Source organism: Camelus ferus, chromosome 32 (genome assembly GCF_009834535.1).
Source record: "Camelus ferus isolate YT-003-E chromosome 32, BCGSAC_Cfer_1.0, whole genome shotgun sequence".
Lineage (NCBI taxonomy): Eukaryota > Metazoa > Chordata > Mammalia > Artiodactyla > Camelidae > Camelus > Camelus ferus.
Genome location: NC_045727.1, coordinates 9,132,723 through 9,160,558, shown reverse-complemented (window position 1 = coordinate 9,160,558; position 27,836 = coordinate 9,132,723). Strand labels below are relative to the sequence as shown.

Below are 27,836 nucleotides of genomic sequence, written 5' to 3'. Positions count from 1 at the left end.
TTTGTGACCTCCCTGAACAGCCTGTGTCGCTCGCTCCAAGCCTCTCACCCCTGCCCAGGTTCCAAGCCTGTACCTTCCTGTGGGCCCTTGGATAATTCCCACAGGAGACTCACACTGCAGACCCAGAGGTCTGGTGACACTGGGGGCCAGGAGGGGGCTGGGACATGGCATATGGAGTGTGTCCCTTGGGCTCTGGGTGACAGATCCCCTGACACCAGCCTGAGTCTTGTAGCAAAATCCACCAGCTCTGGGACGTCATCACCATCGATTCAGGAAGCAGATGGGCTCTCTGACCCCTGACACGGCCCAGAGCACAGGCTCCGAGGAGGGGACAGAGTGGGGCTAGCAGACTAACACTCCGAGCCTGGGGCATTTTGCAAAGAAAGCAAGAACCACTTGCAGTGAGATATTTCTCCATCTGCCTTGGGGGAGGGACCCACGGGACTGGAAGGTCCCTGGCAGGGTCCAAATGAGACACAAGGCTGTCCCCTCTGCGTGTGACGTCACTGGCTGCACAGCTGCTGACCCGAGCTGGAGGGAGCGGTCTCTGGACAAAAACAGACAGGAACAGGCCACCGCCGGCCTGCGAGCCCACTGGGGCTAGAGTCAGAGCCAGTCACCGGGGGTCTGTGCTGCCTGGACCTGGGCTCATCCCGAAGCCGACCCCAAGACTGGGATTTGGGGCCAAGTAGTTTCTTTGGGAGGTGAGCCCAGGAAGCAGTGATGAGTGAGGGGGGCAGAGGCAGAAAGGGAGGAAAACCAACAGAAGGGGCATCCTGGAGCAGGGGACCTCGAGAGGCCCCTGGAAGACTGCGCGGAGCTCGGCCAGCCCAGGGCATGGGCCGCAGCGCTCACCCTCCAGTTCCCGCCCATCGCGGGCACTTCTAGGGGGCTGAGCAGGTGTCAGTGAAATGCACAGAGGCAGGCCCTAGAGGGAAGATGCCATCACACAGGGGGGGTTGCCCTTGAAGCGACAGGTGGCCTCGCTGTGGCCAAGGGGACACGGGAGGACACTGATTGGGTCTGCTACGTGGATGAACGGTGCCACCGTCAGCAGGTCCTCCCCCGTCTGTTGCCCTGGTTTCTGTCCTCTGACACAATCAGCTTGTCTTCTTGCTTGTCCCTGTGACTGCAGCATCCGAGCCTCAGCTCAGGGAGAACTCTCCATTCCTTCCCTTCCCACGATCCCCCTCTAGGGTAGGACTCTGCACCCCTGCTCTGCTGGCATCTGGGGTTGGCAGAGTCTTTGTAGGGGGCATCCTGTGCACTGTAGGAGGTTGAGCAGAGTCCGAGACCCCTACCACTACATGCCAGGAGCACCCGCCCCCAGTTGTGACAACCAAAAAAGTCCCAGACATTGCCCAGTGTCCCCTGCATGGCAAAATCGCCCCCAGTTGAGAACTGTCACCTTGCATTGTCTTCTTGAAAGCAACACATGACTCTCTCTACTTACTGCGCTGTTCATCCATCCACTGGTTTTCCGTCTGCAGCCCCGTCTACTCAGTGCGTCGCCCCATGAGAGCTGGTCTTTCTCTATCTTGTTGCACCAGGTTTCTTTTCTCCCCAAATCCCGCTCGGCCCAGAGGAGGCCTTGGATAGAGAGCTGCTGCAGTAAGTCCAGTTGTCCCTATTAGTGAGGCGGCTCTATTGGTCCCTTTGGTTTTCGGGTTGTTTGAAGGTTGGAGTGAAACTCCACTTGACCTTGGCCACTGTGGAATCGAGTTGCCCAAGTCCATTCCTCTGTCTTAGTGGGTAGAATCTTGCCAACCAGGTGGGACTTTGATGGACACCAGAGAAGCCTGCAGGGTCTGGGGATAGCTTTGGGGAACACCAGTCAGTGCTGACAGCAGGGGGTTGGGAGCGGAGGTGTAGACGGTGGGTGAAGTCAGTTGAGATCACACCCTGGAAGCTCTCATTGTTGAAGAAATTATCAGATGACAGCTTGTTTTCTTTGAATTGTATCTTTCTTCTAAAAGCAGATCTCAGAGAAAAAGAACGGAGGAAGGGAAGAAGAGAAGGAGGGAGGGAAGGGGGAGTTAATTTAGATGGTGTGAAATCTCTTGTTCCCTTTTTTTTTTTTTTTGACGTATTTTAAAACATAATTTTTAAAATGGGCTTTAGAATATATAATTTTATCACCTGGCTTATGATGAAATATACTGTGAACATCATGAACCTATTCCAGGGTGTAGATGCCCATCTTCTCGTGTCTCATTACGGAAAGAGCAAGAGAGCTCTCCGGGGTCCTTTTTATAAGGGCACTAATCTCATTCATGGGGGACTTCAGCCTCATGACCTAAATACCTTCCAAAAGCCCCCATCTTGTAATACCGTCACGTTGAGGGTTAGGATTTCAACATGTGGGTTTTGGAGGGACACAAAACATTCGGTCCACGGTGCATAGTTGTAGCTGATACTTGCCTGGAGGTATGCTAGCAGCTTCAAATGCCTTATTTCGTTTAATTCTCACATGAACGTTACATACTTGGTAAGATTATTTCTCTCTACAGTTGAAGACTCAAAAATTCAGAGATCATAAGTAACTTCTCCACAGATTGAATGAATGACTGAAGGTATGAATGAATTCAAGAGGTGTGCCCGTGGCAGCTCTGATGACCTATTGTTTCACTTACATCAGGGGTCAATGAACGCTTCCTACCAAGAGCAGATAAAGAGTAAATATTTTAGGCTTCTGGTGGGACTTATATCACCATTTAAAAAGTAATCAATTAAAAATGTAAAAACCAGTCTTAGCTTGCTGGCTGTACAGAAACAGGCAGCAGGCTGGATGTGACTCAGGCCCCTAGTCCACCCACCCCCTGCAGCGTGGAGGTAGAGGAATGTCTGATGACCAGAGGTATGCAGTTGAGACATGGAAGGAGAGGTGGGTGTTGGAGAAGGGGTGGGGGAAAGGCGGGCTTAGCTTCCTTTTATGTGCTGGGGCCGGTTCTGCTCCCTGTGAACTGTTCGCTACTGATGCTCCACGCCGCCCAGAGCTTCTGACGTTCTGACTTAGAACCAGACAAGCAGCCAGGTGGGGACCATGACCGAGGTGGCTTTGAGTCCCAGTGCCTCGCATCCTGTGTGTGTTGGGAGCCGTGTCAGGCATTTTGGCGGGGCGTTGTCACCACCATGCCGGCAAACCCAGTTGCAAATTCAATCCGTTGGCAACTTTCTTTCTCTTTTGACGCTTCATGCCCCCCCACCCCGGTCCACTCTTTGAAAACTGATGCTCTGGGGTTAAAACAAAGCAGGATACATTTACAAATAAACACAACACGGGAGCCCAGACCCATGAGGATGCTAACCATGCTCACGAAGAGGCCCTCCGGAGACCAGGGGCCCCGGAGATAGGGGAACGTCAGACCAGGGCGGTGCCGCTTCTCTGACTATCCAAATCCCGCAGCAGCACCCATGGCAGGTGGAGGCTAAATGCAGCTTCCCCGATTTCCCACCTCTGGAGAATCCAGAGCTAGCCAGCTCTGGGAGGGCAGGCCTCCTGGCTTGTTTTGACGTCGATGGAGTCACAGGGCAGACAGAGATCTCTCATCACTGCAGCTCCTGGGTGAGGTGGTCATTTAGGAGAATGGTGTTCTTTCTGCTTTCTCTTGGGACATCCTGATATAATGAAAAGCGACTGGGCAGAGTGTCCGAAGGCCTGGCTCTTGGCGCCAGCCTAATTCCCGACTTCAGTGTGACCTTGGGGCAGTCACCAGAGCTGCCTTCTCCTCGCTCTTCTCATTTGTAAAGTGGGAACGAGCACCAGCTCGCGCTGGGTGCTGCTTCCAGGCGGCAAACTGCCGTTACAGCTTTGTGGATTTTTATTGGCACAAACCCTCCGCTGGGTTTTGGATGGAGGTGAGGTTCAGCTCAAGGCTGGAGTGGTTTAAAGCCTGCTGAGGGCCATGCAACTAAGGGTTGGCAGAGATGGGGAGGCAGTTCTGGGGTTTCTGACTCCAGCTCCAGTGTCCTTTCCACCGCAAGAAGAGTGATCCCTGTAAGCTCTCTTGCCTGCCGATGCTGTGTGGAGTTTCAAAAGCACGTGCGAGCAGGCCGAGTGGTGCAGAGCTAAGCCACGGCCAAGGCTGTTGCACTAGACAGACGGCATAGTGGTGGACAGAGGCAGGTGAGGAGCTGGGAGTGGACTTTGCAGCCTCCTTGCCTTGGTTCAAATTTAGGCTCTCAAATGATAAGCTGGGTGAGCTTGGAGAAGTGAATTAACTTCTCTGTGCATCAGCTTCAATATCTAGAAAAGATGATAATAGCAGCCTGCCTTCCAGGCTTGTGGTCAGGGTTAAACGAACCTCGTGCGAAGCCAGGCACGAGGCCTCCCATCGGTATCGCCGTCACTCATGCTCTTGCTGTTCGGTATCAAGTGGAGATTTCTTCAGTGACTGACCCTGCGGAGGCCAGGACTAGATGTCACTGCTCTAGCAAAGAATGCAGAGAAGGATTTAGACTGCAGATCCCCCAGTGCTAACCTCCTCCCCCCGGAAGCCCCAAAGGCTTGACACCTTTTACAGGCCCTAACACTCTCACCACCAGAATCCAACAAACAAAAAACTCACAGATGCTAACAAGCAGCTGACCTGGAGGGAAGGCCCAACTCACCCCCAGCAAACGCTGAGCATCTACGGAACCACTTTTTCATTACAAGGAAAAGTTCTTTTATTCTTTTCTTTTTAATATAATGCCATTGCATCATATTTAAGAATGATTTTCTTCCTGTTGACTCATACTGCAAAAGAACTTGGCATCTTAGGCCCTCCAGGTTTTTCTCCAAAGAGCAAGAAGGTAGAAAAGGGAATGAAAAAGTAAGTGCCCGGCTGAGTGCAGTCGGCTTCCATCACCAGTCCACGCAGGCTGAAAGTCTCACCAGGGGCCAGCGGGAGAGGAGGCAGTAGAGGGGTCTGCCTTGTCTGAAAATGATGGCCGCCCACCCAGCAACCCCACTGCCTGCACGTCGCACCCTGTACCACATCCTTACATCATCCTGTACCAGATGGGCCTGGGTTTGGGGAACTACACTGGGCTTTTGATTTATTCCAAGTCATTTCCTGTGATACATTTTCACTTCCAGGGGATTGATTTCTTGGGGGAGATCAATGATCGAGTAGCCCTACTAAGGCTGAGAGGGGCTTGCGGGCAGGAGAATGGAAGGAGTCTGCGTAAACCAATCCAGCAACTGTCCTGCCAAGTACAAAAGAGGAGAAGTAGAAGCAACCTAAATGCCCAACAAGGGGGGATCGTTTTAGTCAGTGTGCTCCAGTATGTGCTCTGAACGGTTTCACTGGAAGTCTTATGCAATAAGATCCTAAGTTGGTACATAGATAAATAAATCATAAAGTTTTGTGTTCAGCTATGTATGGGAAATACTAATACGTCTGTCCTAGCTTGGCTGCACGTGGGATTTCCATGCTAATGTGTCAGCCACTCACTGGCCTGCTTGCCTTCAGATCCATTCCCCACCCTTCCTCTCCTCTGCTCTATACTGGAGGGAACTGGTCCCTACAAACTACATTTCTCAGTCTCCTTTGCTACATTTCCCAGCTTCCCTTGGTTTCTAGCTAGTTTCAGCCACTGGAGGCACCAGTGAAATACTAGAGTGTGAGAATAAGGGAGGGGCCGGGGTGTTTCTCCCCCGACCTGCCACACTCTGGCAGGCGTCTCGCTGAGGTAGTGGCTTTGTCTTCTCCTTGATTGCAGCTCCCACCGACAGCCTCTCCCTCCATGGTCCCAGTCCCCCCCGGGCAGTCCCTGCTCTGGTTCTGGATCTGACTCTTGATAGCTGAGCCGTGACTTGCTGCTGACAGGGAAAGGTGATGTAGAAGAGGAGAAAAAATTCACTCCATCGGCCCCAGGGCATTGTGAGTGACAGTGGAAAGAGACAGTGGAGAAGGAAGTAACCAGAATAGGAGCATTCAGAGGGGAGAAGGAAGATCAAGGGAAGAGGGATGTCCAGCCCTATTGCAAGTTGGGTTCCCTGCGACAAAGACGGAGCTGGAGCTCAGCGTGAGGATATTTATTACGGAGTTCCTTTAGAATCAGCACCTGTGGAAGGCAGGGGTGGGAGCAGGATCGGGCAGAGGGAAGCACTGAGCTGTGATGCAGTCCCTGCATAGGTCTCAGCTGACCCCATGAGAAGATGGGAATCCTGGGCCTTTGTACTCCCAGTTGACCAGCGGTTGGTTGCAGGTGACCCTGGAGGGAAGCATGACCTTGGGCGGGCAGGCAGTTCATTTTTTCAGTCCTTTGACTACTGGAGGGATAAACCCTGAATTCCTGAAGGGAACCTGAGCAGCTCATCGTTGTTCCCCAAAGGCATTATTCCCACTGGGGATTCTAGGAAGAGATGCTTCTGGGGCTACCCAGGACCAGCTGGGGAAAAAGCTACATCTAGGCCGACTCCGTGACCAGTAGAATTGGGCTAATGTAGACCAAGAGGTGTTCCTGGCTCCAGGGTGGAGAGACTGGGACCAAAGCACTTGAGGGCAAAGAACACAGATGAATCGTGAGCCTGTGGAGTGGGCAGCACTGCCTGCTGGCGAGGGGAGGGTGGGGAGTGGGCGAATGCAGACTCATGAGGTCTGCAGTGAGGCCACGTCTAGGGACCAGGAGCTGACCCAGTCCCAGATCACGCTAGGGCTGGCGGCAGGCTTCGGATCTCAAGGTAAGCAGGGCGCGCAGCAAGCAAGTCGTCCTAGGCCAGCCTGGGCCTTTGACTTTCTTTTCCGCCAGGAAGTCCTGTGAGCCACACCCGCCTGCCTCCTCAGCGAGACCACCTTGGAATGGAAACGGGAAGGGAGAGATGGAGTATTCTACTTTCCAAGGAACTGAACGCTACCTGAGGAATTAGTACGGGGAGAGGCATCTTAGTAACAGACAAAACAGAAATGCTGAATTTCAGTGTCAGCTAAGTTTGTGGCTCTTCTAAAAGATCTAGCTTTGATGAGTAGGCCAAATGCTACGTGAATGACCCAGGGTCAGGGACTGGCTGCTAGTGAAAGAAAACTCCCAGTTATTAGTGGCTTTAAAAGGAAAGGGTGAGATTCAGAAGAACGGGTATGGGCATTCTGATGTCGGGACCTCATTCATGGGTCATCTCTGTTCCAGAGAAGGACAAAGAAGGGGCCAAGACCATGCGTCAGCTGTCTTTTAAGGGTAGGTCCTGGAAGCTACTGCAGGGCACTTTCTTTACACCGCAATGGCCAGAACTTAGTTGTATGGCCATATCTAGCTGCAGAGGGAGCTGGAAAATGATATTTATGCTAGGAAGTTGTGTGCTAGGTACAACTCGTAATACAGAGCTATTCAGGAAGATGAAAATGGGTATTGGAAGCAGCTAGCACCTCCTGCTACAGTACCTAGAGCGTGTCTAACTTAATCCTCACAATAATTCTAAAATGTGGGTTATTCGCATTATATAGATAAGCAAATGGGACCCAGAAGCACCAAGGCTGCATAGTTACCATCAATAGCACCAGTTTTCAGCCCTCTCTCTCAGGGTCTCTCCCAGCTACAGGTAGGATATTCTGCTTGTTGGGGGTAAATTTTTCCATTTCTCTGGGGTTTCAAAAACAATATGTAGGCAAGACAGCCAGCTCGTCCTGGCCGCCCCTGCTCCTTCTCCAGAGCAGTCGCCGCTTTGTAAGACCTCTGAGCTCTGTTTGTTGTGCAATTACCATGGGTTAAGGGGGCCCTCTATGACATTTTCATAGGAGGACGGAGCAGGCACAAGTCCTCACCCTTTCCCAGGTTCTTTGTCATTTCCTCTACCTTTAAAGGAAAATTGCATAATGGCCATCATTTAGGCACCTTCCCAAAGTACTTAAACTACTTTAATGCAAAAGGGCCATGTGAGGAAATAGCCCCAGATGTCACACGCCAAGTTACAAAGAGAAGAAGAGGACTCCGAGCCCCCTGTGTTGAGGTCCCTTGGCTGAACAGTGCCACATGGGCACATGACTTGTGGTTATTACCCATCCTCCAAAACCTGTAGCCAACTCAAACAGCATCAAAGGCATTAATGAGACTTGGCCCCATTAGGCTCACGTGAACACTTGTACTGAGTCTTCAAAGCCTCTGTTAAAAAAAATCTACATGTGCATGTGTAAGCATATGTGTGCATATTTTATGAGAATTGGAGCCATTAAGAGTGACTAACCACACACTTTTACATCTGCCCTCCCAACCCCCCTTAGGGCTGCTCTGGGGCCAGGAATGGTCCAAAGGGAAAGGCTTTGGTCTAAACTAGAGGTGGAGTGCTACAAAGTCAGGGATGTCACTTGTTGAGCGACAAGCCAACATCTGTCTGCTGGTTTTATAGGATGAGCACTCACTGTGCTTTCTTTGGTAATGGCTTCTCATTTTTCACTGGGGGACTCACCCTGCCTTGCTCTCAGTCTGTGTGCCTTGGGCAAGGTGGACTCTCTTCGCTTGAGTCTCCCCCCAGTTACAGTGCTTGATTCAAGGAAGGGCAGAGGACCTGAGTTAGTGCAGTGAGATTTAGTCCCAGGACTTTTGCTACAACGACAGGGAAAGGGGGTCCTGCTGGCGTCTCATCGTATCTCCCTTAGTAGGGATTGTGGCCCTTCTTGCTGACAGCTCCTACTTCAGGGGCTGGAGACCCTCCTCTGCGGGTTTTCTCTAGTGCTGTCAGCCCCGGCACAGGGAGAACAGAGGTGCTGGAGGTAATGCCCCTGGGAGCAGCCCTCAGCCAACCACGGGCAGGGGTCGGAGAATCAGTGCCGCGGCTCCCTCATCCCTAGAATGGGACACGTGTTCTGGTCTATCCCCAGTGGGGTGTGGACTGAATTATCTCCCAGAGGTCTCAGTGGCACTGAACGTCAATTGTCCACAGTGATAGCCTGCTCATGATTGCGCCTTCCCTCCCTTCCCTATTCCTCCACCAGAGTGCATTTAGCCACTTTCCAAATAAACCACCTGCACTTAAATCCTACCTCAGAATCTGATTCTGAGAGAGAGACCCACGTTGGCACGATCAGGCAAGGGTCTGCCTCAGAATTCAGGCAACACAGAAGATTTAGTGCAGAGAAAGAGAGGGAATGAGATACACATTCTTGACGGCATCATGTTAGGCATCTGGATCCAGCAGTGCCTGAAGGTTGCATTTCCCTCCGATTTGCCCTAAGACCAAGTATGTAAGAGCCAGGGTTCCAAGGTCTTTGTTGTGGCTCTTTTCATGTTTCCTTTCCGTGCTTTCCTATATGGCCCCAAATATCCATTCCCACTCTCCTTACATCAGTTCATGTGGCCCAGTGATAGGAATTCATTCCAAGGGCTACTGGAACTTGCCTTAACTGAGAGATGGTTAGAGCCGTCAGGGCGGCAGACAGTTCAAATCCCTCACTGCAATTTCATGCAAATAACCTTCTGGCAGCTTCCTTTTCACTGCTGTGCTCTTGTCTGCCAGCCAGTCTCAGGCCTGGGCATTCCCCAGGAGATGTTAACTCATCTCCCTTATCTGCTTGACTGACTGTCATCTTGACGCATCACTGAGCTGGTGACGAAGCTCTTAATTAGTACATGTCTCCAGGCCTCACGTTTTGCCACCTCTCCTACTATTTGCCCTCCCTGCGCCTCTCTCGTCTCTGTTTCTTTGACTTTCCACCCCTCAGTTTACCATCTTCTTCCCAAATCACATGCTTTCTTAGCTGGAGTCACGCAGGCCTGGGTTTGAAGCACAGCTTGGCCATTTCAGACCCGGCTCGCCGCAAATAACTTCCGTTCTCCAGATTCTGGGTTTTACGTCTGAAATGGAGATAACAGGACATTGTACGTTGCCATGCTGTATCTTAATCATAATCTGGTGCTTCACAGAACCTGAGCAGAACGGTGGCTGACACAGTCATCATTATTAATATAAAGTCTATATTGTAACTGTAATTATTAGCGTCCATGATGGTGGCAGAGCCCACTTGGCTATTTAGGTAGCTCTGACGTGACTCGGTGGAAGATCTGAGTAAAAGATGTGTGAGGAAAAGATAACCACCAGCTTTGTGCAATTATCTATTCAAAAACTAATTATTTATCCTCCTGTTGTGTGCCCGACACCAATCTAGGAACTGAGGACACAGCAGTGACCATGACAGACGAGGTCCCTGGCCCCACAGAATTTTGAGGCAGTGTGAACAAAATGATAGACAGAGAAACCATGAAGCATGTAAATACTGACCATATCGGGTAATGATCAGCTCTAAGAAGGAAGACTCTGCAGGGTAGGGAAGAAGGTGATGGAGAGATAGGTGGAGATGTGACTTAAGTAAGTGGTCAGGAAAGGTCTTTCTGATCAGATGACATTTGAGCAGAGACCTGTAGGAAGCAAGTGAGTGGCTGTGTGGATATCTGGGGGGAAGAGCATTCCTGGCAGAGGGAACAGCAAGTGCAAGAGCCCTGAGGTTGAAGGGGAAGAAGCAGGAGGCGAGTGGAGCTGAGGCTGTCTGGGGAAGGGCTCTCACACAGCACAGTATGCACTGCAGGGTAAGTGCACAGTTCACTGGTTTTAGGGTCAATCTCAGAACCCTGCTTGAAGCACTGCACTGGAAGAACAGTTCTCAATATTATATGACTTAGAGATCCCAGCTAGTGGGCCTTCCAGGGAGGGACTTCCAGAGGTGGAAGTCACACCCTTGGCATGTGCTAGAAATGGTTCTTGTCAAGACAGAAGGCCCTGGAACCCCAGCCACATGGCCTGGCCGCAGGTGTATTAGGCAGAGCTTTGGAATGATTTCCTCCCCGTGGCTTCCCTGGGACTAAATGCCGATGAATCCCAGGGCTCAGTCTCTGGGTTGCATCATTTGTGACGTCTGGGGCCAGAGTGCCCAATTAGCAGCCCGCTGCTGCCCAGATGTTTGGGGGACACAGGAAGACAGAGGGGTCAGCAGCTTGGGTGGCTTTCCTGGAGGACAGCCCTTCTCTCTGCGGGCTCGGCAGGCACAGGCCATGGCTGGCCTCAGAGTAACTGCTTTCATCCTTCCAGAAGCCAGGAAGTTCCTGAAGACAAAAGATGTGTAGAAAAGGATAATTGGATAGAATGTGTCCCTGCCTCGTGTTCATTCTCATTTGTTGAGCGTGCCAAGGAGCTCGGGCTCCAGAATCATAGGAATGTGCTCCGTTGTATCCAGAGTGTGGCTAGGCAGCTGCGTCCCTATGTGATGTCAAATGGGGACTCCTGAGCATGTCTTCACACAGTGACCGAGCCAAGTGTCTTGAGTACCTGCAAAGTGCCGGCCGCTGTGCTGAGTTCTTTACATACAGGATTTCCTTGAATGTCTACCAGAGACCTGTGAACGGGGAGGGGGGACCACTGTCATGATGCCTCCTTTCTGCAGAGAAGGGTGCTGAGGCCCAGAGAGGTTAGGTCACATATTGCTGAAAGGTGAAATCAGGACTTGAATTTAAGTGGTCCAAATCCAGAGCCCATCCCCCTTAAATATGCCAACACTGCTCCCCAGTCTCTCTTTGTCCCAGGGATCGGTAAACTTTTTACATAAATGGCCAAAAAATTTATTGTTTTTGGCTTTGCCAACCATGCTGTCACTGTCCTAGCTACTCGACTCTGAGGTTGTAGTGCAAAAGCAGCCATAGACAATGTGTAGATGGATGTGTGTGGTTGTGTTCTAATACAACTTTGTTTACAAAAATAGGCAGAAGGCTGGGTCTGGCCCATGCGCCATAGTTTGCCAACTCCTGATCCAGATGGTCATCCACTGTCACGCACAGTGCCTTGCATGGGGCTTTTTGTGGCACCCTTCATTGGTTCTAGGGCTGACTCAGCGTCTCAACCACATCCTCTAGGGCCCAGATTGATTTCACATTTTGCTCAACCATCCTTTGCGATACTGGTTTTCTATGCTCATACTTGTTGCCTCATGGTCACAAGATGGCTGCAGCTGCTTCAGGTATAATATCTGCAAACTGCAGGAAGCAGGGGCAGGAGCCACAAAGGCATTTCATGAGTTCCCCCCACCCCCCTCCCCACCCTAATGGAGAAGGAAGCCTCCTATCTGCACCTGGCTGCCTCTTTCATTGGTCAGTACTGAGTTCCAGGGTCACCCCAAAATTAGTCACTGGAAAGCAGGGAGCATGAACATATTACACTCATCCCTGAGGCTCAGGGAGGGTCCCACATGCCCTCCAAATCTAGGGAGCACCAACCATTACAAAATCAGATTATGTTGACACAGAAGAAGGGCACAAAATCAGGGGGTAGGTAACAATGTCTACTGCACTCAACAATGAATGTTTTTAGGAGCGATTCAGAGTGGGGGTCAAACCTGCAGAAGCTTCACAAACACCTTAGAACTTGTGCTAAGCCTCTGAGGTATGAGGTGTGGTGAGAGCCAGGAGCTGAGACCAGTTAGGAGCCTGTCACTCACTCTTAATACCCAGCTTCAGAGGGGCAGGCGTCAGCCCCAGAGCTGAGGTAGGAGGGGTACCCGGGGAGGAGGAGGTGAAGAGACAGGTGTGAAAGGGAAGGAGGATTTAGCAAACAGGTCCGGCCCCCTCCCCAGCTCAAGCAGTGAGATTCCTGTGGTTTCAGAGCACTGGGATCTGCCACATTGAAACCACAGAGGATGACTGAGGCTTTTCAGAGCTCACCCCCAAAGTCACTCTGGGCCATGGATCGGCCAGACTTTGAATTACCTAAACCCCACATCTAAACTAAGTCTTCTGCTGCATAAAACTGCGTGTGGAGAAATCAGAAGTGCCTGTGAGCTTAAATTAAGCCTCTGGTGTTAGTTCCTTGTCCTGGGATAGGAGCATCAGACCCGTTTCAAGGAATGGGAGGCCAAAAGTGAGACATTTGTTTGTCTGTTTAAAGGTGTTTTGAGGTCTTTAGATGAGAAAAACTTAAGAGATGTAAGTTAAATACTTGCTATTCATTATTCATTCATTCATTCAATAGCCATCGACTGAAGGCCTACTATGTGCCAGGAACTGTTCTACTTGGTAGAGATTCAGCAGAGAAAAAAAAATAGATAAAAACTTCATTCCTTGTGAAGCCTGCTTTCTGGCGGGAGAGACAGGCAGAAAGGTAAATCAGAGAACTTCATAGCTCTTCCTTTGACTGAGGCATTTTACTCCCCTTAACCTATGTCCCACTTGTAAACTAGTTTCCTCTTACTCACTGTGCATCGTGGGCCAGGCTGTGATGGTTCATTGGATGCATCATCTGGGCCACAGCGCCTGGATATTGGGTCAAAGATTAATCTAGGTGTTTCTGTGAGGGTAATATTTGAATGAAATGAGTATTTTAATCAGTGCACGTAGAGGAAAGCACATTACTCTCTACAGTGTGGGTGAGCCTCATCTAAGCAGTTGAAGGCCTTAACAGAACAAAGACTAACCTCCCCCAAGCAAGAAGGAATTCTGCTAGCAGATAACCTTTGGACTTGACTGTAACATCAGCTCTTCCCTTGGCCTCCAGATTGCCAACTCATCTTTTTGGACTTACTAGCCTCCATTATCCTGTGAGCCAGTTCCTTAAAATCAATCTCTCTTGCTCTCTCTGTATGTATGTGTGTGTGTACGTGTATGTATGTATGTTTGTGTGTGTATATATATATATATATGCATATATATGCATGTACAAAGATCCCTCCTCCTGACCCTCTGGGAAAGATCCCTGGCTCCAAGGTCCAGGCTGAACAGGAATTCAGTAAGTCAAAAACTGCTCTCATCTGCTTTGGAGAAACAGTCCTGTGGTGAGCATCTCCTAGAGTTATGCACTGGGACATGCTTTATCTAATTTGGTGGTGAAAATTGTAGCCCTAGCAGTGGTACTGCCTGGGTTCAAATCCTAGTTTCCCCACCTAACTGGCTGTGTGATTCTGGCCAACTTTCTCAACCACTCAGAGCTTTTGTTTCCATGCGGTGACTCTAATAATAAATATCCACCTGTCAAGAGATCTGATGAAGCTTAAATACACTAACACACGTGAAGCTCTAGGTGCAGTTCCTGGCAGAAATGTCAGCGCTTGAGGAACATCAGCCCTTGTTTTAGAGGCAGCAGGGATGGGGCCAGGTTTCACAGTGCGTGAAGTTAATGCGGCATTTATGTATACGTGTGTACGTTGGGGGAAGCGCTATTTAAGGCAAATAAAGAACGAAGGAGGCTGGGGGGGTCGTTGTAATGGGGGCCCTGAAGCCCAAGGTCTATGGCTTCCAGCCATTTGCTGTAGCAGTAAAATTTCTTCTTCATCATCTCCGAGTCCCCAGAGAAGTAAATGTCTTATAATAGTGCTTCTTTAATTTCCAAATCCCACTTGGTTATTTTCCTGACAGTGGAAAATCTCAGGGGATTAGGCCACGTGTCTTGCAGTGATGTGATGCTTAGAGAACAAAATTACTGTAAGCACCTTCTCCAAAATGGGGCAGCTGGGGCCTCCTCTTTCTGGGCCCCCAGAGCGAACAGCACCTCTGATCTCCTTTCTCAACCCCCAGGGTTCTCCCCACTCAGGAATTAGGCTTAAAAAATCATTCTTGAAGGGACGGGGTTGGGCTGGGGGCTGGTGGTTGTGCATAGGGTTGGAATTTTTTTTTTAAAGCTGCTTTCAATTTTGTAATATTGTTCTCTTTGGCAACAGAGGTGTGTCCGTCTTAACTGAGTTATCGACAGGGAGTGAGGCAGAGGGAAAAAAAAAAACTTTGGATCCCTTGTGCAAATGATGATTTATAGTTACATGTGATAACTCCCACTTCTTGGCCTTGTCACCCCTCCCTTCTTATTTGATCCTCGCCAGTGCGGTGACATAAACTAGGCTGGCTTTAGTCCTGTATCATGGATGGTGACTGGGGTCCCCAAGGCTTGGGGGCTTCCTCAGGTACCACAGAGGGAGAAGTGGAGCAGAGTCCAGAGCTTGTAATGCCTCATCTTGTGCATTTTCCATTAAATCACAGAGATCCTTGGGATGGCTGGGTATTTCCCCTTATGTTTTACAGATGAGAAAGCTGAGTCCCAGAAAAGTGAAATGACTTATCTAAGATCATTTCAGGTATCACCACCATCACCAGCATGATTACTTGAGTTATAATAACAATAGCAACAAAAACAATAATACCTGTGGGCTCTGTGTTGGGCACTGTCTACTTGCTGTATATTTATTTTTATTGAGGTATAGGTGAGTTAAAATAGTATATAAATTTCAGGTGTACAACACAGTGATTCATAATTTTTCAAGGTGATACTCCTTTCATAGTTATAATAGAATACTGGCTATTTTCCCTGTGCTGTGTATATATCCTTGTAGCTAATTTATTTTATATTTAGTAGTTTGTACGATCTACTTGCTGCTAAGTGTAAACGAGTTTATTCCTTACAAGAGTTCTGTGAGACAGATATTAACATGATTCCCATTTCACAGATAAAGAAAGTGAGGCACAGAGAAGTAAAGTTACTTGCTAGTTAAGTGGCAGAGCCAGGATTCAAACCCAGGCAGTCTGACTCTGGAACAGCCTCTTAGCCCCTCCAGGAAGCTGGCAGATACTAAGCTGGTAAAGGAAGAGTCAGGGTCTCCAGATCTCCAGCCCAGGATCTTTCCCATCACCTCTCAAGGCTCACCTTCTCCTTCTCCCTCCTGCTACATGCTCTGGGCCCATCTGAGCTCCTTCCCTGCCTGTCTGCCCAGCTCACCTCTTGCTAAATGAGCGCCCATTTTGCTAGGAGAATATGTTCCTGGCCCGAGGCTTAATATCCAACTCCACTTTCATTAGCTGTTTGACCTTAGATGAGCTGCTAAACCTCTCTGGACCTTGGCGCCTTTGTCTATAAAACGAAGATGGGGTGGTAACTGGCTTTTTCGGTATTGTCAGAATCACAGCAGAGGAAGTGGATAAAGCCACTACTTCAGCACCAGGCATGGAGAAATAGTTCATTATGTACTCATCCCATCAAAGATCCAGGAGGGAGGGCTTTCAGAGTGAGGATGGGTATCAGTTTGCTTGTTACACAGCATAACTAAGCTATCTCCACGTCTTAGGGGCACACACATGCTGTGGCCACCATGGGTCAGCTTCAGCTCAGCTCTACACCATTTTTATTCTGGACTCAGGCTGAAGGAGCAGGCTTTATCTGGGACAGTCTCAATCTTGTGGCAAAGGGAATAATAGACAGGCAGTGATGGACCACTCAGGAGCTCGTAAAGCTTGTGCTCAGAAGTGGAATGCATCACTTCCACTCAAATTTCACTGGCCAAAGAAAGCCACATGGACTCACTGGGGGCAGGCATTTATAATTCTCCCATATGGAGGGGCCCTTTGTTAAATATATTTGGTCCTCTTCCTGATGGGATCTTTCTTAATGTTAACTCTACCACACTGGGAATTGAATGGGTGCAGTGAAGGACTGATGGGTGCCGCATGGAAGAATCTACAAGAGCAAAGACAGGGTAGGTGAATGTCACACAGAATCAGGGAGCAGTGGGACCAGTCTGGCTGGAGGAGAAGGTTCACGTAGAGCTATGTGACTGTGAGTCAGAGACAACTCCTGACAGTGGGCGTACTGGGCAGTGACTGAAGGCTAGGACAGTGGGGACACGTCTTAACTACAGCACAGTTTACTGCATCTGGAAAAGATCAGCAGTCAAGTTCCCTTAGGCTGGATATCATGGGCCCCTGGGGTTAAACTCATTCATGGCTCTCCATTCCTCTTGAGTGTTCTGCAAATTGAATTATTCCATTATCACCTTCCAAGAATTTTACGGCAGGCTTGTGTTTTCACGTATTGCTTTCGTGAGTTTTGCCTTATCTTCATTCCACCAATAGGATTGCTTAACATCAGTCATTTAAAGGTATTTGCTTGTATAACTTGGATTTACGTTTTGTGTCGGTCTGCTAGGGCTGCTGTAACAAAGCTCCACCCACTGCGTGGCTTAAATGTGAATTTACGTTCTCATGGTCCTGGAGGCTGGGACCCAAGATCAAGGTGGCAGCACGGTTGGTTTCTCCTGAGCCTCCCTTCTGGGCTCCTAGCGGGCTCTCTTGTCCCCGTGTCCTTACATGGTCTTCCTTCAAGATGGGTCTGTGTTCTAACCTCCACTGCTCATGAGGACACCAAGGATACTGGATTAGGGCCCAGCCTAAAGACCTCATTTTAAACTTGCCAGCCTCTTTGAAGACACTATTTCCAAATACATTTACATTCTGAGGTACTCAGGGTTAAGACATCAACATGTGAATTTGGGGGGAATTCAGTTCAGCCCATAACATGTCCCAGATAAATATCAAATCATAATCATATCACAATAACAGTATCACCACCCTCATTTGACACATTAGAACCACCCAGAGCAGGGCATGGCACACCGTGGGTGTTCAGTATTCGTTGCATACCAGATAGGATGATAGGGAATAATTGTCTTGATTGTACTTATTTTACTAACATTCTAAGTAGCTGCTTGTTAAACGCTCTGAGGCTGAAGCTCCTCTCCTGTTGGCAGGAGGGAAGTCACAAGTTCTCGAGGAGCATTAAAGTCATATTAGTCACTGAGATTCCTGCTCTACTCAAATAGAAGGACTGAAAGAGAATAACTCCCTGTATGTGATTCAGTGTTATTTTATTACCTCCTAAAAACCTTCCCCATCCCACTGGTGGTTTGTGTTCTACACCCAAGGAATCATCGGTCTGTCCGCAGGGACAAAGCCACACTCTTACTGGAACACAGTCTTCCTGAACTCTCTCCCCCTTCATCCACTGCTTATACTCCATCGGGCTCAAGCATGACAAGTCATCCCATCCTTCTCCAACTCTTCATAGATCCCTCTACCCTGCTAGCCTGGTGAACTCCTCTTCATCCCTTAGGACCCATCAAAAGATGCCCCTGGAAGATAGGTCCATTGAGGAAGTAGAACACAAGCTATCATTTGTAGTACAATTCCACCTTAAAGGGAAAAAACTACAAATATATTTCTGGAAACCATACATACTAACATATTAAAAAAGCAAAAAGAAAATAAATCACTATGTCCCCATCACTTATCTGTGGTTTCTGACATTTTGACAGCCAACATGAATTCTTCTGTAATCGTAATAAAAAGGTAGTTTTGATGTTTGAAAAGAGCAAGTGTCTTCATGTTCTCTTTTGGGAACTCTTCTTGAGTCTTATCCTGCTCCGTAAGATACATGCGCACCCCCACACACATGCCCTAGGCAGGCAAAGACAGTCGCACTTTGCTAACTTTGCATTTTGCACATAACTCTGTTGTTTCATTAATCACGTTGTTTTGAAATTATCTGTTTACTTATCTCTTTCCCACCCTAATCTGAAGACTGGATCCTGGAACCACGATTCCTGAGATTAATTCTGGACCTACCACTTCACCCATTTGTTCATGGACTATTAACCATTCACCCTAGATCAGGCACCATCCTCGGCCACCTGGATGCACTTGTGTTCAGACCAGACAATGGCCCATGTCTTCATGGTTGGCGAGACACTGGCGGGCAGCTCCAAGACAGTAACCCATGAGTATAACACACTAGCAAACTCAATAGTATGTTAGAAGGTCTACGTGCTGTGCAAAGATGACACTGCAGAGCACGGTAAGAGGGCCTGAGAGTGCGGGAGGAGGTGTGAGATGGGATGGGCGTGGTCGGTCTGGGCACTGGAGAGAAGACAACTTGTGAGTAAGAACTTGTATGAAGTGGGGGTGTTACCCACGCAGCTCACTGGTGGTGGGGCACTGCCGGGGGCAGGGAAGAGTCAGTGCAAAAGCACAAAAGCAGGGGTCTGCCTGGTGCTATGGCCTGAAGTGTGATCCCCAAATCCATACATTGAAGCCCTAACCCCCAGTGTGACCGTATGTGGAGACAAGGCCTTTAAGGAAGTAATTGTTCCAATGAGGTCATAAGAATGGACCCGGATCCCATAGTCCTTATAAGAAGAGAAAAAGACACCAGCAGTGTGTCCACGCAGAGGGCAGGCCTCGGGCGGGCACCTGACAAGGGAGCCATCTACCAGCCAGGAAGAGAGGCTTCACCAGAAACCAATCCTGACGGGACCTTGACCTTGGACTTCCAGCCACCAGAACTGTGAGAAAACACATTTCTGTTGTTTAAGTCTCCTAGCCCGTGGTCCCTTGTTTTGCAGCCCGAGCAGACTAACGCATCTGGTATTTTGGGAAAAGGGGAAGGAAGCTGGTGTAACCTGGGGCAGATTGGGTGATGAGGTTAGAGAGGTGCCTCCGCAGAGGACCTGATAAGCTGGGGGAGCAGGTCCTCCAGGACCTTGTGGGTTGTTGTACAGATTTTGCTTTCACTCAGAGGGAAGTGGGGAGCCAGGATAGGGTTTTGAGCTGACAAGTGACACACTCAGAACAATACTTCAACAACACTGACTGCTTGGAATAACACAAATTGTGGGAAGATCAGTTGGAGGAGAATGAAATCATGCAGGGGGGAAATGAGAGTGGCTTGGGCCAGCATGGAGGAGAGAGCAGTTGTCAGGTTGACAGCGTGTAATGGATGGAGTGAGGGGGGTGAGAGAGAAAGGGATGACTCTGAGGTTTACGAGATGAGCGGCTGGAGAGCGGCAGCTGCTGACAACTGAGATGGGAGGGGACGTGGGGTGATGAGTGGATGCCAGGAACACTTAAACATCCTTGCCCAGGGGAGCCCCCCACCACAAAGAATAATCCAGCCCCAATGTCGATAGTCCTGAGGTTGAGAAACCCTCGTGAGGTGGGTGAAGCAGGGTTGGGCTGGGAGCAAGACGTGTATCATAGGGAAGATCAACCATTCTGTGTTGGACACGGCCCCTTCCCTTATTGGTTCTCTGTATGCTGGTTTGTGAGGTTAGGATGTCATTTTACCTCTCTGGGCCTCAGTGTTCTCATCTATAAAATGGGGACAAAAGTTCTACTACCTTGCAGGGGTTTTGTGGAGTATAAAGGGAAAGCAATTGGAATGGTGCCTAACACGGAGGAAGTACTCAAGACATTTTAGCCACAATCATTGGAGGGGAGAATGTGCCTTATTCTTGGTGTAGCTCTAGCACTGAGAACAAGGCCAGACACATAGTAAGTACTCAGCAGAGGCTTATCAACTGACCCAGCAAAGTGGTCACAGGGTTTCTGTCTGACTCTGTATGGGTTTTCCCCAGGGCCCACTCAAGCTGGAAGTTAAAGGTGAACGTTGAAAGTCAGGTTTGTCAGCTCATTTCCCTGGAGCCTGGATAAGGAGAAGCCAAGTGAAGTTTCTGCTGAAACCTACTAGCAGGAAAGCCTGGGCCAAGTGTGACCCAACCCACACTGTCAGTTTAGACAGGCATTCTGAGAGCCTCCTGCTGGCTCTGTCTGAAGCCTGGGCTTTTTTTTTTTTTTTTTACTTCATTACTTTACTGGTTTTGTAGTTTACAATTCAAGTGGCTTTACATGTCAGATTTTGTTAACTTATTAACAGACAAATGTTTTTTTAGGTCCTACCAAGAAAGAGAGCATGTGTTCTTTTGATCAAGCCATATGCAGTGTTGAACTGTCTCACGCAACTGGAGCTCATCCATTTGCTTCTGTGCCGTGACCTGTGAGAGCTTCTCCCGGAGCCTGTGGTAGATGGTTTCACAGACCTCCTGTCCCTTCACCCTGTAAACCACAGGGACGCGTGTATCACGCGCATGTACCAGGCTTCAGCTTGCCGGCGTGCAACTATGTGTCAGGGACGGGGGACGGCATTTCCTCATAAGCTAAGCAGATCCCTTCCATTCCCAAGGCCCGTGTGTTAGGATGACTTCAGCTGTAGGCAACAAAGTCAACTTAAACTTGATGCCCAGTGTTGGAATGTTCACATACAGATGCATCTATGAGATATAAAATCTGGCCTAGCAAGTCACTCAGAAGAAGAGCAACCCCAGTATTGGTTCATCCAGTTGTTCACCAAATCATCAGAAGCCCTGATGTCACTCACTCTTGTGCTCTTACAGTCAGCACATCACTGGGGCACACAGGTACTCAAAGAAAGTTTGTTCAAAGACTGAGAAAACAAAGAGTAGATTTGATTCTGGCTCAAGTGCTCCCCTGTACTTGCAAGATGGTGGCCAGAGGGGTGCCAAGATGGCAGAGTAGAAGGACACACAGCTCCCCCTCTCCCACGAATGCACTGAGAATTACATATATAGAGCCATTAATTTGCACAGAACTCCTACTGACCTTTGGCAGAATATCTTTTACTTTGAAATAGAAGAAGATTCTGCTGCCTACAAGAGACCCACTTTAGGGGAAGGACACACACAGACTGAAAGTGAGAGGATGGAAAAAGATATTTCATGCAAATGGCAATGATGAGCAAGCAGGAGTAGCAATACTCATATTAGACAAAACAGACTTTAAAACAAAGACCATAAATAGAGGTAAAGAAGGATACCATATAATGATCAAAGGAGCAGTGCAAGGTGAGGCTATTACACTTGTTAACATATATGCAGCACCTAAATATATAAAACAAATACTAACAGACATAAAGGGAGAAATTGTTGGGAACACAATGATAGTAGGAGACTTTGATACCCCACTAACATCACTGGACAGGTCTTCCTGACAGAAAATCAATAAGGCAATGGAGATACTAAATGACACAAGAACAGTTGGACTTGGTTTATATTTTTAGGACATTACACCCCCCAAAATCAGAATATGCATTCTTTTCAAGGGCTCATGGAACATCCTCTAGGATAGACCACATACTCAGGCACAAAAGAAGCCTCAAAAAATTTAAGAGGATAGAAATTATTCCAAGCATCTTTTCTGACTACAATGGCGTGAAACTAGAAATCAACCACAGAAAAACAAATGAGAAAAAAATGACAGTATAGAGACTAAACAACACACTACTGAAAAAAACCAATGGGTCAACGATGAGATCAAAGAAGAAATTAAAAACTACTTTGAGACAAATGACAATGAAAACACAACCACACAAAATCTATGGAATGCAGCAAAAGCAGTCCTAAGAGGGAAGGACATAGTGATACAGGCCTTCATCAAAAAACAAGAACATTCTCAAATAAACAACATAACCTACCATCTAAAAGAGCTAGAAAAAGAACAAACAAAACCTAAAAGTCAGCAGAAGGAAAAATGTAATAAAGATCAGGGAGGAAATAAATAAAATAGAGATTTAAAAAAAAGAAAAAAATCAATCAAACCAAGAGCTGGGTTTTTTTAAAAGAGTAAACAAAATCAACAAACCTCTGGCCAGGCTCACCAAGAAGAAAAGAGGACACAAATAAATAAAATAAGAAAGGAGAATGAAGAAATTACAACCAATACCACAGAAATTAAAAAAAAAAAACAAAACCATGAGAATACTATGAACAAATATATGGCAACAAATTGGACAACCTAGAAGAAATAACCAAGTTTCTAGAAATATATAGTCTGCCAAGACTGAATCAGAAGAAGAAGAAATAGATCACTTGAATAGACTGATCCCTAGAAGTGAAATCAAATCAGCAATAAAAAGCCTCCCTGCAAACGGAAGTCCAGGACCAGATGGCTTCACTGGAGAATTCTACCAAACATACAAAGAGAGAACTCATACCGATCCTTCTCAAACTCTTCCAAAAGACTGAAGGAGGGAATACCCCAAAACTCACTCTATGATGCTGTCATCACCCTGATACCAAAACCAGACAAAGACAATGCCAGAAAAAGAAAATTGCAGGTATCATTGATGAACAATGCAAAAACTCTCAACAAAATATTAGCAGAGTCCAACAACATATGAAAAAAAGATCATACATCATGATCAAGTTGGATTCATCCAGGGACACAAGGATGATTCAACATAAGCAAGTCGATAAATGTGATACACCACATCAACAAAACAAAGGACAAAAATCATATGATCATCTCAATAGATGCAGAAAGAGCACTGGATAAAATTCAACACCCATTTATGATAAAAATTCTCACCAAAGTGCATATAGAGGGAACATATCTCAACATAAAAGCTATTTATGACAAACCTACAGCCAGCATAATACTGAACAGAGAAAAGTTGAAAGCCTTCCCACTAAAATCTGGAACAAGACAACATAGTCTTGGAAGTCCTAGCCATTACAATCAGGCAAAAGAAATAAAAAGGATCCAAACTGGAAGGGAAGAGGTAAAATTGTCACTATATGCAGGTGACATGATACTACATATAGAAAACCCTAAAAGCTCCACACAAAAACTACTAGAGCTGATAAAATAATTCAGCAAGGTAGCAGGATACAAGATTAACATACAGAAATCAGTCACACTTCTTTGCACGAACAATGAACTATCAGAAAAGGAAAGAAACAATCCCATTTAAAATCACATCCAAAAAAATAAAATACTTAGGAATAAATCTGACTAAGGCAGTGAAAGACATATGCAGAGAACTACAAAACACTGATTAAGGAAATTAAAGATGACTTAAAGAAATGGAAAGATATCCAATGCTCTTAGATTAGGAGAATTAAAATGGCCATACTACCCAAAGCAGTCTACAGATTTAATGTGATCCCTATCAAATTACTCAGGACTTCACAGAACTAGAACAAATAATCCTAAAATTTATATAGAATCACAAAAGACCCAGAATTGTAAAAGCAGTACTGAAGGAAAAGAATGAAGCTGGAGGAATAATCCTCCCAGACTTTAAACAATACCATAGAGCTACAGTATCAAAACAAGTGTAGTATTGGGACAAAAACAGACATACGGATCAATGGAACAGAATAGAGAGCCCAGTAATAAACCCACAGACTTACAGTCAATTAATCTTCAACAAAGGAGGCAAGAACATACAATGGAGAAAAGACAGTCTCTTCAGCAAGTGGTGTTGGGAAAACGGGACAGCAGCATGGAAGTCAATGAAGCTAGAACAGTCCTTCACACCATACACAAAAATAAACTGAAAATGGCTTAAAGACTTATGAGACAAGACAATATTAACCTCCTAGAAGAAAACATAGGCAAGACATTCTCTAACATAAATCTCAGCAATGTTCTCCTAGGGCAGTCTACCCAGGCAATAGAAATAAGAGCAAAAATACACAAATGGGACCTAATTAAACTTACAAACTTTTGCACAGCAAAAGAAACCATAAGCAAAACAACATGACAACCTATAGAATGGGAGAAAATATTTGCAAATGATGCAACTGACAAAGGCTTAATTTCCAGAATATATGAACAGCTCATACAACTTAATAACAAAAAACAAACAACCCAATCCAAAAATGGACAGAGGACATAAGCAATTCACCAACGAAGACATACAAATGGGCAATAAGCACATGAAAAAAATGCTCAATATCACTGAATATCAGAGAAATGCAAATCAATACCACAATGAAGTATCACCTCACGCCAGTCAGAATGGCCATCATTCAAGAGTCCAAAATGATAATTTCTGGAAAAAGTATGGAGAAAAGGGAACCCTCCTACACTATTGGTAGGAATGCATTCTGGTGCAGCCATTATGGAAAACAGAATGGAGACTCCTCAAAAAACTAAAAATAGACTTACCATATGGTCCAGCAGTCCCACTCCTGGGCATATATCCAGAAGGAACTCTTAATTCGAAAAGATGCATGCTCCCCAATATTCATAGCAGCACTGTTTACAATACCCAGCACACAGAAACAACCTAAATGTCTGTCCATCAACAGATGACTGGATATAGAAGTTGTGGTATATATATATATATATACACACATACATACACACAATGGAATACTACTCAGCCATAAAAAATAAAAATGCCATTTGCAGCTATATGGATGGACCTCTAGAGATCATCATTCTAATGAAGCCAGAGAAAGAAAGAAAATTACCGTATATCACTCATATGTGGAATATAAAAGAAAGAAAAAAAGAAGACACTAATGAACTTATCTATGAAACAGAAACAGACTTACAGACATAGTAAACTAACCTGTGATTACTGGCAGGGAAGAGGGTGGGAAGGGATAAATTGGGAGTTCAAGAATTGCTAATATTTACTATATATAAAATAGGTTTTAAAAAACCAAATTTCTTCTGTATAGCACAGGAAACTGTACTCAATATCTTATAGTAACATATAAGGAAAAAAATATGAAAATGAACAGATGTATGTATACGTATGACTGGGACATTATGCTGTACATCAGAAATTGACACATTGTAACTGACTATACTTCAATTTAAAAAACAAACAAACAAAAACCATGGTGGCCATACTCCTGGGCATCCCATCTGGACACAATTATGTCCAGGTAAAACAAAGATTATTTTTTCCTGTGTTTGGGATTTTCTCATATTTTTGTATTAAAGTATTTCATATAAACAAATACAGATATATACATCCATATGTGATTTTACTGAATTATATGTAATTCATATATTATATATATATATTAGGTTTAAAGAATAGCAAAATTAATGTTCATATAACTAATCAATGTAATAAACAGGGCTTAATTAAACTACTGACTCTTTCTGTCCACCTCCAATCACATTTCTTTCCCTTCCCACTTGCCTCCAGAGAGCTAATCATTAATCTATTAATCATTGCTTCATTATTATCCTTTCTTTGAACACCCAAGACTCTACCTCATGTTTTATTGGCTAGAACAGGGTCACATGCTTTCCATTAATCAATCACAGGCAAGAGACTGACTTGAGCAAATCGAGATGTCTAGTCTCTTAATCTTAGAGAAAAATGATCAAGTTCCAAAGACTGTCATAAATGTTAAATCAGAACACATGTTCCTGTACCATGGTGTTGAGTTACTCAATCAAAATTAGTAGCTGTTTCTTCCAATGTGTAGGCCAGATTACACCTCCAACTGCCATCCCATAATACACACACATACATATACGCAGGTATACACAATAGTCCTGAGTATATATGTCCCTCCTGAGTACCCAGGTCTGGTTCTTTACCCTCATTCTGTTGACAATGATTTGTCTACAGATGCTACATGCCAGACACTTAGCTGCCCAGAATATAATGATGATAAAAACAAACACAAAAACACAAACCTGCCCAGGCAGAACAGATATCATTCAAAGACTTATACCAAAAAAACACAAAACCATGATTCTAATAGACCCCATTAAGGTGAGTTATGTGCTGTGAAGATGCACAGTGGGGACTCTGTGGAGGGCCCCCAACCCTGGAAAGTGACTGAAATGGGACCAGGAGGAAGAACATACATCAGCTGGGTGGTGACTGTGCTGACCTGGTCCTGGCCCACAGGCTGCATGAGAGCTGACCATTTGATTTTCAGGAATTTTGCAAGCTGTGTATTAAGCGCAGTCATTATTAAGAGTTAACTTATATATCCACTCCTGGGAATGTATCCAAAAAACCCAGAAACACTAATTTGAAAAGATACATGCACCCTAATGTTCATAGCAGCATTATTTACAATAGCCAAGATATGGAAGCAAACTAAGTTCATCAACAGACGAATGGCTATGAAGATATGGTGTACACACACACACACACACACAGGAATACTACTCAGCCATAAAAAAGAACATGTTGCCATTTGCAGCAACACAGATGGACCTGGAGGGCATTATGCTAAGAAAAATAAGTCAGAGAAAGATAAATACCATATGATATTACTTATATATAGAATCTAAAAAATACAAGCTAGTGAATATAACAAAAAAGCAGCAGACTCAGATCTAGAGAACAAACTAGTGGTTACCAGTTGGGGAGGGGGAAGCAGGCAGGGGCAGTATAGGGGTGGTGGGAGTAAAAGGTACAAGCTATTAGTTAAAAAATAAGGTACAAGGATACACTGCAACATGGGGAATATAGCCAATATTTTATAGTAACTATAAATGGAGTAGGACCTTTAAAAACTGAATCACTGTATTGTACACCTGTAACTTATACAATATCAGACAGCAGTTATACTTCAATAAATTTTTTTTCAAAAGGAAAGAAAGAAAAAAGAATTTATATCAACATAAAATTAATTATGTGCTATTAAAAAAGCAATACACTCTCAAAACTCATCACTTCCTAATTATCTTACTGCATGGGACTGTTCTCTGTGCGCTCAGGGTTATTGATGACTGTTAATTGAAGCTGTACGGTGGAAATACTCTAGTGATGTGCTGCAGTCCTATTCCCGACTCTGTGTTCAGTGACTTCATGTTAATAGTTTGAAACCGAGTATTTGCACCACAGAAGTTGGCAGATGCTACAGATCAGGTTTGGGTTTTTTTCCCCCTCCTCCAGAGAGCCAGTGGTTAAACATTTACCAGCACACCCCTGGGCAAAGGGAGGTTGAGGAAGAACATTCCAGACAGTAGGAACAGCTTGTGGAGAGACCCATGGTGAAGGATAACATGCCATATTTGAGAAATTGAAATAAGGCCATAAAGAGTATGAAGAGACTCTACCTCGAAGAGTTTTGTGGACTAAATAGAATAACCTGTGTAAATATCCACTTGACACAGTCACTACCGTGTACTAAGTCTTCAGCGGTGAGAGTTAGACTCTTGTAAGTGTTATCAGTGCCCAGTTTCTTCAAATGGTAGCTCTCTGTGTTTTAGGCCCAGGGGATTAAGCAGCAGGGAGGCAGCTACTCCTGGCTGTACCTCCAGAATCCATCCCCACCCCTTCTTCCTCGGCTAAACAAAACTTACCTAGTGCTCAGCACAGCAAGGGGCGCAGTTAAAGGTATTTGTGACCTCAGGGTCCAAGGAATGAGGGACAGCTAGGCACTCAGTGCTGACCAATGTGAGATAAACTGAGGGCCCCTGGAAAAGCTTCTCGTTAGCCCCCACTTCCTGACGTTCCCTCTCTACCTGGAATAAAGACCTACGTGTCAGAAGGCACGAAA

At 46.2% G+C, this 27,836-nt stretch overlaps 1 long non-coding RNA gene across 2 annotated transcripts in view; it reads left to right on the top strand.

Annotated features, from left to right (window-relative positions):
* Positions 1-27,836, top strand: part of LOC116660914 — a 104,218-nt gene that overhangs the window by 61,897 nt on the left and 14,485 nt on the right. For both annotated transcript variants that reach the window (XR_004316561.1, XR_004316562.1), the window contains exon 2: positions 20,436-20,564. This is a non-coding gene — a long non-coding RNA (uncharacterized LOC116660914). The remainder of the gene's footprint in view (positions 1-20,435; positions 20,565-27,836) is intronic.